This window comes from Mustela nivalis (assembly GCF_964662115.1).
Source record: "Mustela nivalis genome assembly, chromosome: 7".
In the NCBI taxonomy this organism is placed as follows: Eukaryota; Metazoa; Chordata; class Mammalia; order Carnivora; family Mustelidae; genus Mustela; species Mustela nivalis.
Window position 1 is genome coordinate 138,209,498 of NC_139026.1, and position 13,720 is coordinate 138,223,217.

At 39.3% G+C, this 13,720-nt stretch overlaps 1 protein-coding gene across 1 annotated transcript in view; it reads right to left on the reverse strand.

The window, feature by feature from the left end:
* CELF2 (CUGBP Elav-like family member 2) overlaps positions 1 to 13,720 on the reverse strand; it is an 815,373-nt gene that overhangs the window by 578,530 nt on the left and 223,123 nt on the right. The window lies entirely within an intron of this gene.

The following is a 13,720-nucleotide window of genomic DNA, read 5'->3' on the forward strand; positions in this document are numbered from 1 at the left end:
ACAAATCTCACTCAAAGAGGCCCTAGTGAGGAGGCACAGGGCTTTGCCAATCTAGACTAATGTATACTCCTTCAAGTCAGAGAATTAAATATTTGATTGGCTTTATTTCTTTTATCATCACTAGTCTAGTTAATTTGGATTTGAAAAAGTTAAGGACTTGTCAGTATACTTGTCTGCTAAAGAGAGGGTACAGCTAAGGTCTTAGAACATCTGGTCAAAAGATTAGATCCTCCTCTCCCGTGAAGCCTGGGATTTTTAGCTGGTATCCTCAGTTTGTCTGCGTAATTTTTTCCCCCACAAATTGGTATTTAAACCTCAAAACCTTTAGCTAACTACATCTGTCATTGATATTTTATTGTTTAATTTTCTTTTTATGGAGCCAAATTACATCTCTCCCACATACAGCCGGCACTTTACATGTCTAATTTGTCGACATGTTCTATAATGATAATTTCATTGATTTAGAAAGTGACATTATGAGCAACATATGTTCAGTTTAGCAGTAGACCTTGTTATGGCAATCAATTTTTTTCCCCTCCAGAACTCAACTATATTCCACATTTAGAGGCAGCAAAATAATTTAACCAGTTCATGTTCTTATGGTTTAAAAAAAAAAGAGAAAGAAACCTGCTTTCCTATGAGAATGCATTTTCACTTGGTGCAGTTTGCAATGTTCATATATTATCACTGTATACCAGAGGCAGGTGAAGAGAAATAAAGCCATAAAGGCATTTAATAAAATGGAAAATGACAGAGAAAAAAAATACTTCACGAAATTCCTTTGACTGTCTTCTACTCTTTCCTGTTCACCCCTCAATCTTAATCAACAGTTCTGCAAATATCTGCCAGAGCAGCAGGTACAAAGCCAAGCACTGGGTTTCCCTGGATGCTTTCATGCCCCTTTCATGCTCTTGTGTGAATTTTTTTCCTTATCCCTATACTTAATGGAAATGAACAAAAAAAATCTCATATTTCAAGATCCAGCTCAAAGATCACCTCTGCTCAGAGGCTCTCCCCAACCTTCTTCTCCCAACCCAAGTCAGCACAAATCATGCCCTCTCCACCTGCTGTGCATGTACGTGACCCCCCCCTCCTCACCCTCCTGTAAGCGACTTGGGGGAGGATCTTATTCATCTTTGTGTCCCTAGCAGCTGAGTGCCTGGCTTATTGTAGTGCTCAATAAAAATGAATTGGATTACGTAGAAAATATTTTCCATCTGACAAAGTTATTGTACACCAGGAAGGGATCTTTAAGAGGGTATCCTGTTCTTCTTCATCAAGCAATCAAGGGCAAGTGTTCTGTGTTGTTGCTGATGGTGATTTATGAAGCCGGTGAGTTTAGTTCAATATAAAGAAAAAGTGGAGTAGTTTAGAAATGATGTGGGAAAGAGCTGAAAAGAGTATGAAAACCTCTAATAATCCTAGAATAGGTGACTACATAAAAAAGGAAAGATGGCATAGGAAAACAGAAGCAAGTTGGGTTAACTCTTATATAGACCGTATTTTTGCCCCCAAATCATTTTCAGGCTTCAACTTAAAGTAGATGTTAATCTCTTACAGCACTGAGATCTACCCTTATGTAACTATGAAAGCCAATATAGCATTATTCTTAATTATAAAAGACCAAATTATGTTTTGTATAAGATGCTTATAAAAGTAGGAAACTGGGTAAATACATTAGAAAAAATTTTTAAATAACACTAAAACAGAAAATCTGTTTTCTAAGTTTATGACCAAAGTGGAATAAACACATCCATTTCTTCTGTTAAGTACAGCTAAACAGTTGGGGTATCATGACTATGAAGCTCACATGAAAAGATGCGGAAAGGTGGTGAGACAAAGACAGCCCAGTGAGGCTCCCTGGGACCTGGTTGAAGGCAGGGTGGCGAATTCCCTGGATTTTCTTTGTGCCTCAAGTATCCCCAAGTGGGGACCATAGAAGATGACAACCTAGGCACTTCAATGAGTATAGACAAAAGATGTCAGAAGAAACGTTAGCTCTCTACCAGGAAAGGGATGTGAACCCACAAGACAGAAAACTTGCAGACAATAACCAACCAAATGCAATGGGAAAACTCCAGAGTCCTACTTGCAGCCCTGGATGTCAGTTCTGGGCTTTCTTCCCTGAGGAATGATCACATCTGGTGTACATCACTTACTGGTGATAACATCTCACCAAGAGAACCACCATCACATTCTGCATTTACCACGTGGGGACAGTGCTGCCCACAGAGCTTGTATCTTCAGTCCAAGTGGGCAAGCTCGTAAGTGGGAGAAATAAAAACGGAGACGGGTCCATCTGGCTCTAAGCCAGGCTTCTACCATTCAGCGCACTGTCATAAAACTTCATCCAAGGTGGGAACACAACTTACGAGAGGTGAAATTTATTACAAGCAAGTTGGGATTTTCGCTGGCTGTCCAAGGAGGACCAACAGCAGTGAATACACATTCCATAAGGCCATAAGAAAGAAATCCTTGTGTTCTGCCCCCTTCAATCCTGTACTGCTATGGACTATCTAATAGCTACTACATTCCACCCCAGGTGACTGAATCAATCACTTTGACTGAGTTTGTTTATCACCTTGTCAAAAAGGAGAAGTACTCTATTCTCCTTTGATTAAAAAAAAATATCCTGCATAAACATAAACACTTGCCAGTGGAGTTATTATTATTATTCCAGGTAGTGGCAGCAAATTAGAGACACTTTTCATTCAGATCCAGAAACAAAAATATTGATTTTTTGGTAATACAGGAAGAAAGCTACCCTTAGGGAATTCATAGTCGATAATTGAGCTATGAATTGGAATTCTGGTAAAAGCAAAAGTAAATCCAGGGATAATTCACAAAAGTTAGTGCTGAAATTGAGCGTGTTTTCAAAGCAGCATAAAACTAGAATTGAAAAGTATTTACACTAACCAGGATGAAACATTTCAAGCAGACCTGCCATCTGTATGTATGTATGTATGTATTCATTCATTTGTTTATTTATAAGTAGGCTCCATGTCCAGCATGGAGCCCAATGCAGGGTTTGAACTCATGACCCAGAGATCAAGACCTGAGCTGAGATCAAGAGTCAGAGGCTTAACTGAATGAGCCACCCAGGTGGCCCTTGTACATTTTAGAATTGAGCTAAAAATCGTACTCCCTTTGGAGCCTTCTGAATTTGTATGAAAATTGTTGTCACTTAAAAACATCCCAATAGACAGACACAAAGTCAATTCCATTGGGCCATCTGGAGTAATTTATACAGAAACTCACAGGCTAGAAAGGTGTAGAGGAGGTGAGGATTTGAGAGAGTTGAATGGTTAATACCTTTTTCAGTAGGAATGCCAGGCTGAAGAGTGAACCCACAACACCCCCTTCACTGCAGTTGCAATGTTGGTCTACCTTGCATCTGAAATCACAAAGCAGTCAAACAACCCATGATTAAACTTGGAAGTTCAATTTTTAGTTGAGAAAACTGAAGCCAAGAGAGGGGAAATGACCCAAATTTGTACAACCTAGCAGAGATGGCCCTGGGATTAAAAACGTGTCATGTTTAGTACATGGGCATTCCTGGTTTTGTTTTCCATTCGTTTTCACTAAAATTAAAAGGAACAGAGCTTTTATTGAAAATGCACAGAGGTGAGTTACAATGGTTGTATACAAGGAGGGAGTCTCGGCTTCTCTGAAGCTCTAAGTCAGCCATCACAGGACTGGGCTTGAGACCCAAATGTGAGGAACTCAAATTTTCATTTACTGACTATGTCAATCACTAAGTCTAGGTGGCTTTGATGTAGGGTTACTGGCCCTTCAAAGATTAAATGTGGTGTTTGCTTAAAAAACAGAAAAGAAAAAAAAAAGCCATAGTCCTTGGAACATTGAAAAAATTAAATTAAATTAAATTAAATTAAAAAAAAGAAAAAAGAAAGCCATACAATGGCTTCCGTGACAATGATATTTAAAGGAACTATTCAACCAAGATGTAAAGAACACAGCCAATGAGATGTGATTTTTAGTGAGTATAATAAATCATTTTCAACTGCATTGGTGGTTCTTGGTATATATATAGAGATAGATAGAGATATCTATCTATCTCTCTATATATATCCACTTAGAATTTTCATCTCCTCCAGAATTCTCTTTCTCCTCCTCCCTAGGATGGCACACAGGTACTTCCAGGAATTCTTGACTTGATTCTTTCAACCTTCCTAACATCGGTTCTCTCATCCATGTAAGTAATGTGGTTTTGTAAAAAAAACGAGGGACTACGTAGCACTTTAGAAGGGTTCAACATGCTTCAAAACACTGGCTCACACCTCAAGGTAAATGGTAACTGCTGAACTCTTTGGAATTTCTGAAAGAATACCCAGCAACTCAAATGATACTCAAATGATAATTAACTAAGAGCTGAAAATGCATTTGCAATCCTCAAACACCAAGGAGTCTTGGGTCCAGCCACAACTTTTATGGATCTCTTTGAGTAGTTACTGGGAATTTTCTTTCTAGGAGGCTGGGGCACTGGTTAGAAAACCTTTTAGACCAGAAGCTCTGGTATGTCAACTTGTCAAAAGCCAAGATATATTTGATCTTTTTTTGAGAGAGTGACCCTCACTTTATACACTCAACATACAATACTTCCCATTAAAACAACAATGAAAATAGCCATCATTGGGAAAGCATAGACCCAGGCTTATAGTCACATAATCAAAAGATGAATTTAGGAGGTGTTTATTGTTTCCAATGGACTTCAACTGCATTAAAAAGTCCTATTCCTCATAGATCCTGTGGAATTAAAATTCAGAGAAAAGACAAAACACGAGAATATCATAGTGCACATGGGTTCATAAGGAATCAGTTTTGTGGTGAAGACTTAAGCATTTCCTTTCAGAAGAACCAAAATAAGATTAATATCAACATCTGAAGTCGAGGAAGAGATCATTTCCTTGTCAAAACAGGAAGGGTCTTGCTTCATGATCTTTAACTTGTCCAGTCCCTAAATCTCAGTTGTTGTTACCTTGCCCAAGTCAAGATAGCCAAGAAGGTATTGTAAAAGGAAGTGCTAAAGCGTGCTTCTGGAATTAGAGGGAGAACTTTTAGTTCACTCAAATCTTAATTTCTCTGGTCCTCATTGAATGGCTGGTCATGGCCGTTCAGGTGTCATTTATGGTTCATGCACAGCAGAATCTTTCCCTGTTGAAACTCGCATGTTGATGCCTTAGAAACGAGAAGCTACACAATTCTATTCTTGAAAATTTTTTTAATGACTTATTTATTTATTAGAGAGAGTATGAGCTCGAGAGGGGCATAGGGCAAAGGGAGAGCGAATCTCAAGCAGACTCCCTGCTGAGCATGGAACCTGACTCAGAGCTCGATCCCACAACCCGGAGATCATGATCTGAGCCGAAATCAAGAGTCCAACACAGGAGCCATCCAGGGGCCCTGACAAAATCATATTCTTGAAAAAAAAAAAAAAAAAACCCTTTTAATCACAAAAACAATTTTGTTCTGAGAGGTTGGCTCTCCGTCAGAGTTGGCAGGAAGGAGGAGAAGAGCAGAGCTTTGTTTTCCATTTTGCATTTCAGGCTTTAAAGAACCGAACTAACGAATTTATTTTTGGGAACAAAGTTATTTAAGCTGTGCAAATTTGTAGAGCCTACAGGTATGTCGTACCCTTCAACTTCTTTCAAATATTTCTTACCATGAGCTATTCAAAGGCTGAGACTTTAAGAAGACTGCATTGTACAACTCATTTTACTATTTTAAAAATGTTTCCCTAAACTATGTCTTGTTTAATCATTGCAATAGCCTGCTCAACGGGCAGAGAAGGCTCCATTTTCCTCCATTTCCTCATTCATTCATTCATGGAAGCCTGAACCTAGAGTGTGTGCTAGCACTGTGGCGCCCCCAGAGAAGACAGCATTTACCGGAAGTAACACAAGAGAAAGGAGCCAGGGCAGGAGGGATGCTGCTGTTTGCTCGAACCGACTGTGGTTAGTGATTTTTGGAGAGGAGACAAGTAGGCAACGAGAGGGGAATACTATTAGCTTATCTCGAGTGAATTTTGAAAAGGTGATAGATACATCTGTTGTCTATGACAAATGCAGATTCTTGACAGAGATTAAAATTTAATTCAAGAAAATATTCACGGTGCTCCACTTTCAAAAGACGATGCTAAGAAGGATCAGGAGACATGGTATTGATAAGCAGAAGAAGCCTCAGTGAGGGTGAAACACTGATGTATTATTTTGCTCCAAAACTTTCACTTGGTAAACATTAATCAAACAGAGCAAATAGTAGCTTTGAGTTCTACCGATTACTTTTCCTAAACAGACACTAAATATTTGATGGTAGGGTATAGATTGCTGTTAAATTCCGAGTGAGATTTCCGGGTAGATTAATGGGGGTAAAATGCATTAAGCGTGGGTAAACAAATGATTAATATTTCAAGCTAGATCCACTTGGCTACTTTTAAAGATTGACCTTACCCTACTGCAAGACCTCCGCCCAAACCAAGTGTTTGGCTTCTCTTTTCCAAATGGCTCCTGAACAACTTTTCATCAACTGCAGTTGTATGTGACATTAAGGTTCTGAATTTAAAATAAGATATGCTTTTAAAAACTCATAAAATGCAAATGTTTATAGTCTCTGAGCAGAAGTTGCAATCTGTGCGAGAGTGCTTTACCCACACTAAATTGACTAAAGCATTACCTGTCTAACATGGCTTAATTATTTTATTAATCTGTGTTACCAGGCAGAACATTTTGTTTTACATCTGGAGGCATGGTTTAAATGATAGTTTCAGGATTTGCATTCGTGTTTGTCCCAACTGGCTTTCTTAAGATGTTATTTCTGCTCACTTTATTGGGCACAAGATGCTGAATTCAGTTGTGGCGAGGGAGCCTATCAGTAGGTTTGCAAACTCATCTCAGGCAAGAACCCAGCCAGGTTACATGCAAGAGTTGCTCATGGGTATTATTTGGGTCTGACACAGTGGAGGCTCTGCAGCATCGGGGACGAGTGTGCCTTTTTGTGCCCAAGATTTGAATTCACACTGCTACTCATCACCGGGGTGAGCTGGGCAGTCTATTGAACCTCTCCAAGCCCATGTCTTTCTCTCTAGGCCAGGGACAACATGCAATCCCAATTTTGAGAATGAGAAATAATAATAACAATCATGCAATTTTGAGAATGAGAAATAATACATGCAAAGAGTCTTGTGTGGTACCCAGCTCATGATGTTTTCAATAAATTGTAACTAGTAAAAAAAAAAAAAAACAGCAACAAATCACTTGAGTCTTGATCAAATCACTAGACTCATGATTAAACAGTTGTGTTGGACAGGTGTGCCTGGGTGGTTCAGTCAGTAAAGAATCCTACCCTTGATCTCAGCTCAGGTCTTGATCTCAGCGTGGTGAGTTCAAGCCCTGCCTTGGGTTCCACAGTGGATGTGGAGCCTACTTATATTAAAAAAACAGAAAAGTTATGTTGGATGAAGAAGTTTAGATGGGCATACCTCTTAAGCTTCTCAAATTATCTCCAAATTTCTCTATTTTTTAACCAAGAACTTCCAGTCAACATTTACTACATACATACTACATACAATTACTCCAACATTTGCCACTACTCCACACACATAATGCATGTATGTGAAGTACCTTTCACTACATCATATATACATAATGGAGGATAATCTAATCTTTGGCATTTTCCCTTTCTTCTCAAAACCCTTATGCCCCAGATTCTGTACCATGGGTTCTCTTTATGCAGGGGAACAGGTGCAGGTAGAGAAATGAATTAGGGAAGAGATGTACTATCTAAAGAAACTGTCCTATTCGTTTTTATCTGCTTTACATAAGTGATCTCACGTAATAATTTCTACGACCAATTTGTGGGCATTCTGAGAGAGGGTGGAGGCAGTGAGGACCCCCTTGAGGCAATGGATATTAATGGCGGCCTCAAACAGGAAGCAGACAAGGTAATTGAGGCCATTGACGAGGGTAACAGTCTTTTGTATTTGCCTGGCTTTCTATATAGCTAATACAGTCAGGTTTTTAAATTTGTTAATTTCACTAAACTACTATAAGATAAGTAGTGTCGTTATCATCCCTACTTCTAAATGAATTATCTGCCAGATACCCTGCCCAGTGGTAAGTCAGAGTTGGAGCCTCCAGGGCCTCTGACTCCAACCCAGCACTCACCATCACATTTTCCTATCTTGCTTCATGAAAAGAAGCCCAACTGGTTCACTCCATTGTATTCAGTGATAGCCTTTTCGGACTGAATGAGAAATCATGAACTTTAGGCAGATGAAGGGGCCAATAACAAGTCGGTACCTGTGACTTACTGGATGGCTGTCACTGGACTGAAAACTGCTTCTGTTCTTGTCATGTTTGGTTATATGTTGCTCTGACCCCCACCGCCAAAATTAGAATCAATAGCGAACGTTTATTGGTGCTTGCTACGTGCTGGAAGCTGAGCTCTTCTGCCTCTATCAATCTTTATAATCACCCTATGGAATAGCTACTATTTTAATTCCTCCCCTTACAGATTAGAAGAGGCACAGAAAGGGTAAGGTCACACAGGTAGGTCAAGGTCAAGAAAGAAGCCCAGATAATTCGGCTCCAGTGCTATTATGCGGTTCATAGCGTTGAAGGGAGAACTTGACCACTTGTCACATAACTTACGGAAGCAATATAAAGCTTCCAGTAACTAGTTATCCTGGAGAGAATCAATGGGGGACATTTCAGTAATTATTTATCTTTGCTTCTTAAAAATGTTCGGGCTAAAGAAGTCTGGAGTGTTGGGAGAGAGGGCAGTGGGTTCACTAGCATAGGGCGACAAGTTCACTGCCATTGATGGGAAACCCGCTGGTCTGGCTCTTTCCCTAGGTGTGAGGAGAGTACAACAGCTGTGCACGGTGTGCTGTTGCGTGGCCTGACTTGGGTCAGCTCGCTGGAGGAGACCGCCTCTTCACACCTAGGTTTCAGCCAAACTGTTGAGCTGGGTGGGGGAGGGGTGGAAAACCTCCTATGTAGCTGTTTGTTCATTAAGTGAATTGAGGGAAGGAAAACAAACCTATTTCCCTGGAGCAAGGAGCCGTCGAGTTCTTGCGTGACGATGACTGTGTTTGCTACGGCATGTTGTCAGCACTCCAGCTCTGTTTGCACACTGAACATTGTGTTAATTGTGCAAACACAGCGAGGCAGAGCTGTTCCTATCCCACCTCTGAAGTCTCTGCAAACACGACCAGCTGGTGTGCAGGGGTTTCCATGTTGGTATCCCCCTTGGCATGGTGGGGTCTGACGGTGAAACTCACTCTGGAGCCAGCCCAGGGAAAGAGGGAGAAAGACCAACTGTAATGGGCATGAAAAAAGCAGAACAAAATTGCCCAGGAGTGTGGTGTTACATCAAAGTATAGTGTGACGGGGTCGTCCTCATGATCTACGCTGCGGGCATGTCAAGTTTTCCATCCCATGAAAATGACCTTAAATAATCTTGGACTTGCAGGTAGTGAAGTCACCAGAAGGACAAAAGAATGACAGATGACATACCTTTGGTTCAATTTTCCTAGTGCTCTTTGGCTTCCTGTTCAGGACAAGATAGCATCCACTTTTTCAAATACAACTCTCAGATGTGTTTGTTTAAGACCAGAGGAATTTAAAGAAACTTGGATTGGTTTGTTAGACAAGAAAACATTTCTAAGTTGCTTCTTCTCCCTCTAAGACTTCATTTCTTATATTCTAGGGATAAAAATGATCTTCTCTCCCTGTCTTTAATACCAAATACAAAGCCATAGAACTTGAATGAATGCTTCTTGTCACCGGAAGAGAATAATGGTTCATGAATTTGACAGTAGTAGAGCCTCAGTAGGAACTAGGATTCTGCTGTTATTTTAATTGTTTATAAAACATTTAGGAACCCTGGGGGTAAAGCGGGGGTGAGGGAAAGTTTTCCTAGCAAATTAATACCCACAAAGACCCTAAGCTAGAGCGTAGCATTCCCTCTGGAGAAGACTGGGGATAAATCTATTAGAACGTACTCCAGTGGATAAAACAGCACATCCTGTCACTTCTGCTCCCTTCCTTCAAATGACCATGATTCCTTTTTGCTCATCTCCCTCTCCCTCTCTCTCTCTTTGGCTTTAATTTAAATCATCACATAAAATGGTGAGTCATTCTTTTCATTCTTTCTGCATTTTACTTCCTGCAGGTCAAGCTATGACTTAAAAGGTAGTGAAAACTCTCAACTTGGGAGGCACGAGGTTAACTATTTTATACATAAAATGGTTCATTCCCATTTACATGAAAGGAGAGAACCAAATATAAATTTATTCTTCACATAATGGGCTGAAATTTTCTTTCATGAATAAAAGTAATGGCCTATAAAGTAGTTTAAAAAGCCATTCAAGAGGCTGTTTTGATTAGGTGTCTGTATTTGACTAAGATACATTATTTTCTTAATAAGTTTCATTGCCTCTGGTGACTCCTCTCTCAAAGGGGGGGAAAAAAACCCTAGTAAATTAAAGGTACATGCTAGCACATTAAAAAAAGTTCCAATGGCAGGACACAAATTATTTTATTACCACACCAACTGAGCCACTGATACTTCGCAATTCATGAACAAATTTTCCATTACTATAGAGTCATGCCTTTATTGACTGTTATAAAATCATCATTTGTATCTTTTTTATCCTGCTGTGTTCCTATTTTATTGGAAAAGTCCTATAACAGGTATAACATCGGCTCAGATTACCAAGAAATCTATAAAATAGCTTCCTGCTACTACCTTTGGTACGGACTGAAAGAATACATTATGATCCCACTGAGTCTCTGATAAAAACTGTGATTCACAAGCCCACATGATTTATCCTTATCTGTTAGACATCCAGGCTTTATCTGCTCTATTAAATTATGGGAGCATTTCACTGGTATTGATTAGCTGTGTTAGGCATAATTATAGCACCTGGGTCATGAAATTTAGGTACAAACTTTAGGCATGGTGATAAAAACAAAACAAAACAAAAGCCAAAAATGCTTCAGTGAAAAGGAGAGTTGCAAAGGCAGGTGATTCTCGCACATGCTTTGTTTGAAACTCTCCACTTTGGTCTCTGATACTCCAATACGCTGATTACTGAGGGTTAAAATAAAAACCAAGAGGAGAGCATGACCATAAGTTGAAAGTAGCTCTATTGGCTCGTTTTTTTAATTGCAAAAAATGAAAGCGAAGGAAACTGAAGGAATTCATTTTTAAGGATCAGTTTCAATAATTTTTACAAAGAGTGTGTCTAATATGCCAGAACTGTCATAAACTATTTGATCTGCATCTTTTGAAGATTAGTAGATGAGCATTATTGGTCAAATTGCTCTCGAGTCCCAGTGGTGATAGAATTTCTATCTGTGATTGTAGTTACAGGCCAGCTAGGAAAATCAGCTGGATACATTCTCATTTCCTTCTACACGGTTTTGCGGGATGTTCACAGAGAACTTTTCTGGCGAGTGGGGATGAAGTTTGTTTTTAGAGTACAGAGCACTTCCGCTGACTTCAAAGCTCACATGGCAGAGGGAGTGATCCTTCCTACCAAATGAGGACATGCCAGAAGGTTCCATCTTTCCTGGACATGATGGAAAGACTTTCTAATCATCTAGTGCTCATCATGCAAAAGGCACACCAGGTTAAATAGGACCGGTTTTACTAGCTTTGTGTGTAGCTGGCTTTCAGGTTCTCAAAGGGCTTTCAGAAGCTCAGCGCTTCTTATCCCTACCGCAATCCTATAGAGCAAGCAGATAGAGGGATTACTTCACTGGTGAGGAAAAGGTTGGTTATGTAACGGCATCAAAACTTGGTCTCACCACCAGCTCTTTTGCCAGAGATTTTGGCTCATGTGTCAGGAATTTTTGGTTTCACAGAAAAATGCTATAGTAAACGACACCCATGATCTGATCCCACATGTAATGGAACATAGATTAATAAAGGGAACTGATTTGAACCTTTTCTTTTCCTTATAAAGGTAATGTGCAGTAAATATTATAAACAAGACTTTCACAAAGGAATAGAAAATATCCTTCGGTTAAGAACAATATTCAGTGACTTTAAAGTAAATGGTAGTTACTGAACATGGAGCACAAGAATTTTGATATATGAAAACTTATTTCATATATGCAATTTGATCGACTAGCGTATGGGTTAAGGCTGGACTGTTGAAAATTCTATGGAGATAGTGTAGAGCAAGGATATTTTTGTTCCAGTTACTGAAAAAGCAAAGGGTCCATTTTTTTCTCCTTCACGGCTTTTGATTAACTACCAATGTCCTGTTTTATATTGTGTTTTTGTTCTTTAAAATGATCCATGAAGTTCTTAAAATGTTAATTTACTTTCCTATCGACACATTTAATGATTTCAGAGTTGCTTTATTTTTATTTCTGATAGCTCTTGAATTGGTTATAGCTTCTAGAATGTGAACTTTAAATTTCCTTCTTTCTGTCATTCTTGGTCCAGTAATAATCTCTAAGCAAACACTTAAAAACACAAGAGAGCACTCTATGAAGTCATCCAGTGATGAATCTTTCATATGGTAGAAATAAATGCCCTTTGTAACATAAACTATTTCCAATAAGTCAGATATTTTGGACTGCATGGCTTTTTAAACATTTATGTTTGTAGGGTGCATGGATGAGAAGGGGAGGGCACACTGTAGATCTAAGCTAACATAATTATTTGTCAATTAAAATGTAAGCGTGTGGATGCAAAAGGAAGTATTTCACCATGCCCGCTTTTATATTTTGGAGAAGTCATTTTCCCTATGATTAAAAGATATCCCTTGTAAGGAACTCATCAAAAATTCCCTGTCCTTCCAGCACCGAAATGAGTGCAATTCTGTCAACATGTGGAACGGGCATATATAACCTTCTTTTATTGTGTCAGCCTACAGGCATCCTTGATCTCAATTGGTGTGAATTTCATTTAATTGCCAAACTGTGGGAAGATGCAAGGTAGACTCTGGTTTTTATCCCTAGTTCACACTTTATTTCCCTCTTGAAGCTGAACATGTCTAACCAGCAGAGCTCCCTGATTCTGATGGCTGGCCTCTAATTAGTTATAATTCAGCTGCCTTAAGTTTCAGGTCAGTGTTCGTAATTTTACCACGTGCTTTCTTTATTTTTCCGAATGGAAATTTCTTTTACCAGGGATCGTGCTGATGATGTTGGCGATCACAAAGTAATTATAGACAAAATAATAGTGGTATAAATGCAAAAAGAAAAAAAATGAGCCCCAGAAAGTTGCTTCAACTCAACGGTTGCTCTTGAAGGAAATTTCATATTTTCTAGTGGCCAAAAAACTGATTTGTTTGGGGGGGGGAAGGCGGTTATATTTTTAATTGCCACCCAAACATTGTCTGAAAGTAGAGTCTTACATAGATCTCATTGCTCTAAATGCACGTATAGCCATATTTTCTTTTGGTGCTAGCTTGATTTATTCACAATGACTCATTCTTTCTGTCCTTGATGAGATGGCATAAGAATCCTGGCATCATTGGGCCTTGGAGGTAAGTAAAAACACAAAAACAGAATTGCATGACACACTGGAGTTTGAAGCAAGATATTTGGATCAGGAGTTCACCTGATTAGTTCGTATTTGGGCCTTATAATCATTGAAGGGTAGTTTGGGATTATCCACAAATCTCAAGATGGATAAATGCACTCTCATTGGAGACAGGCACTAGAAAGAGCAAGCAGTGAGG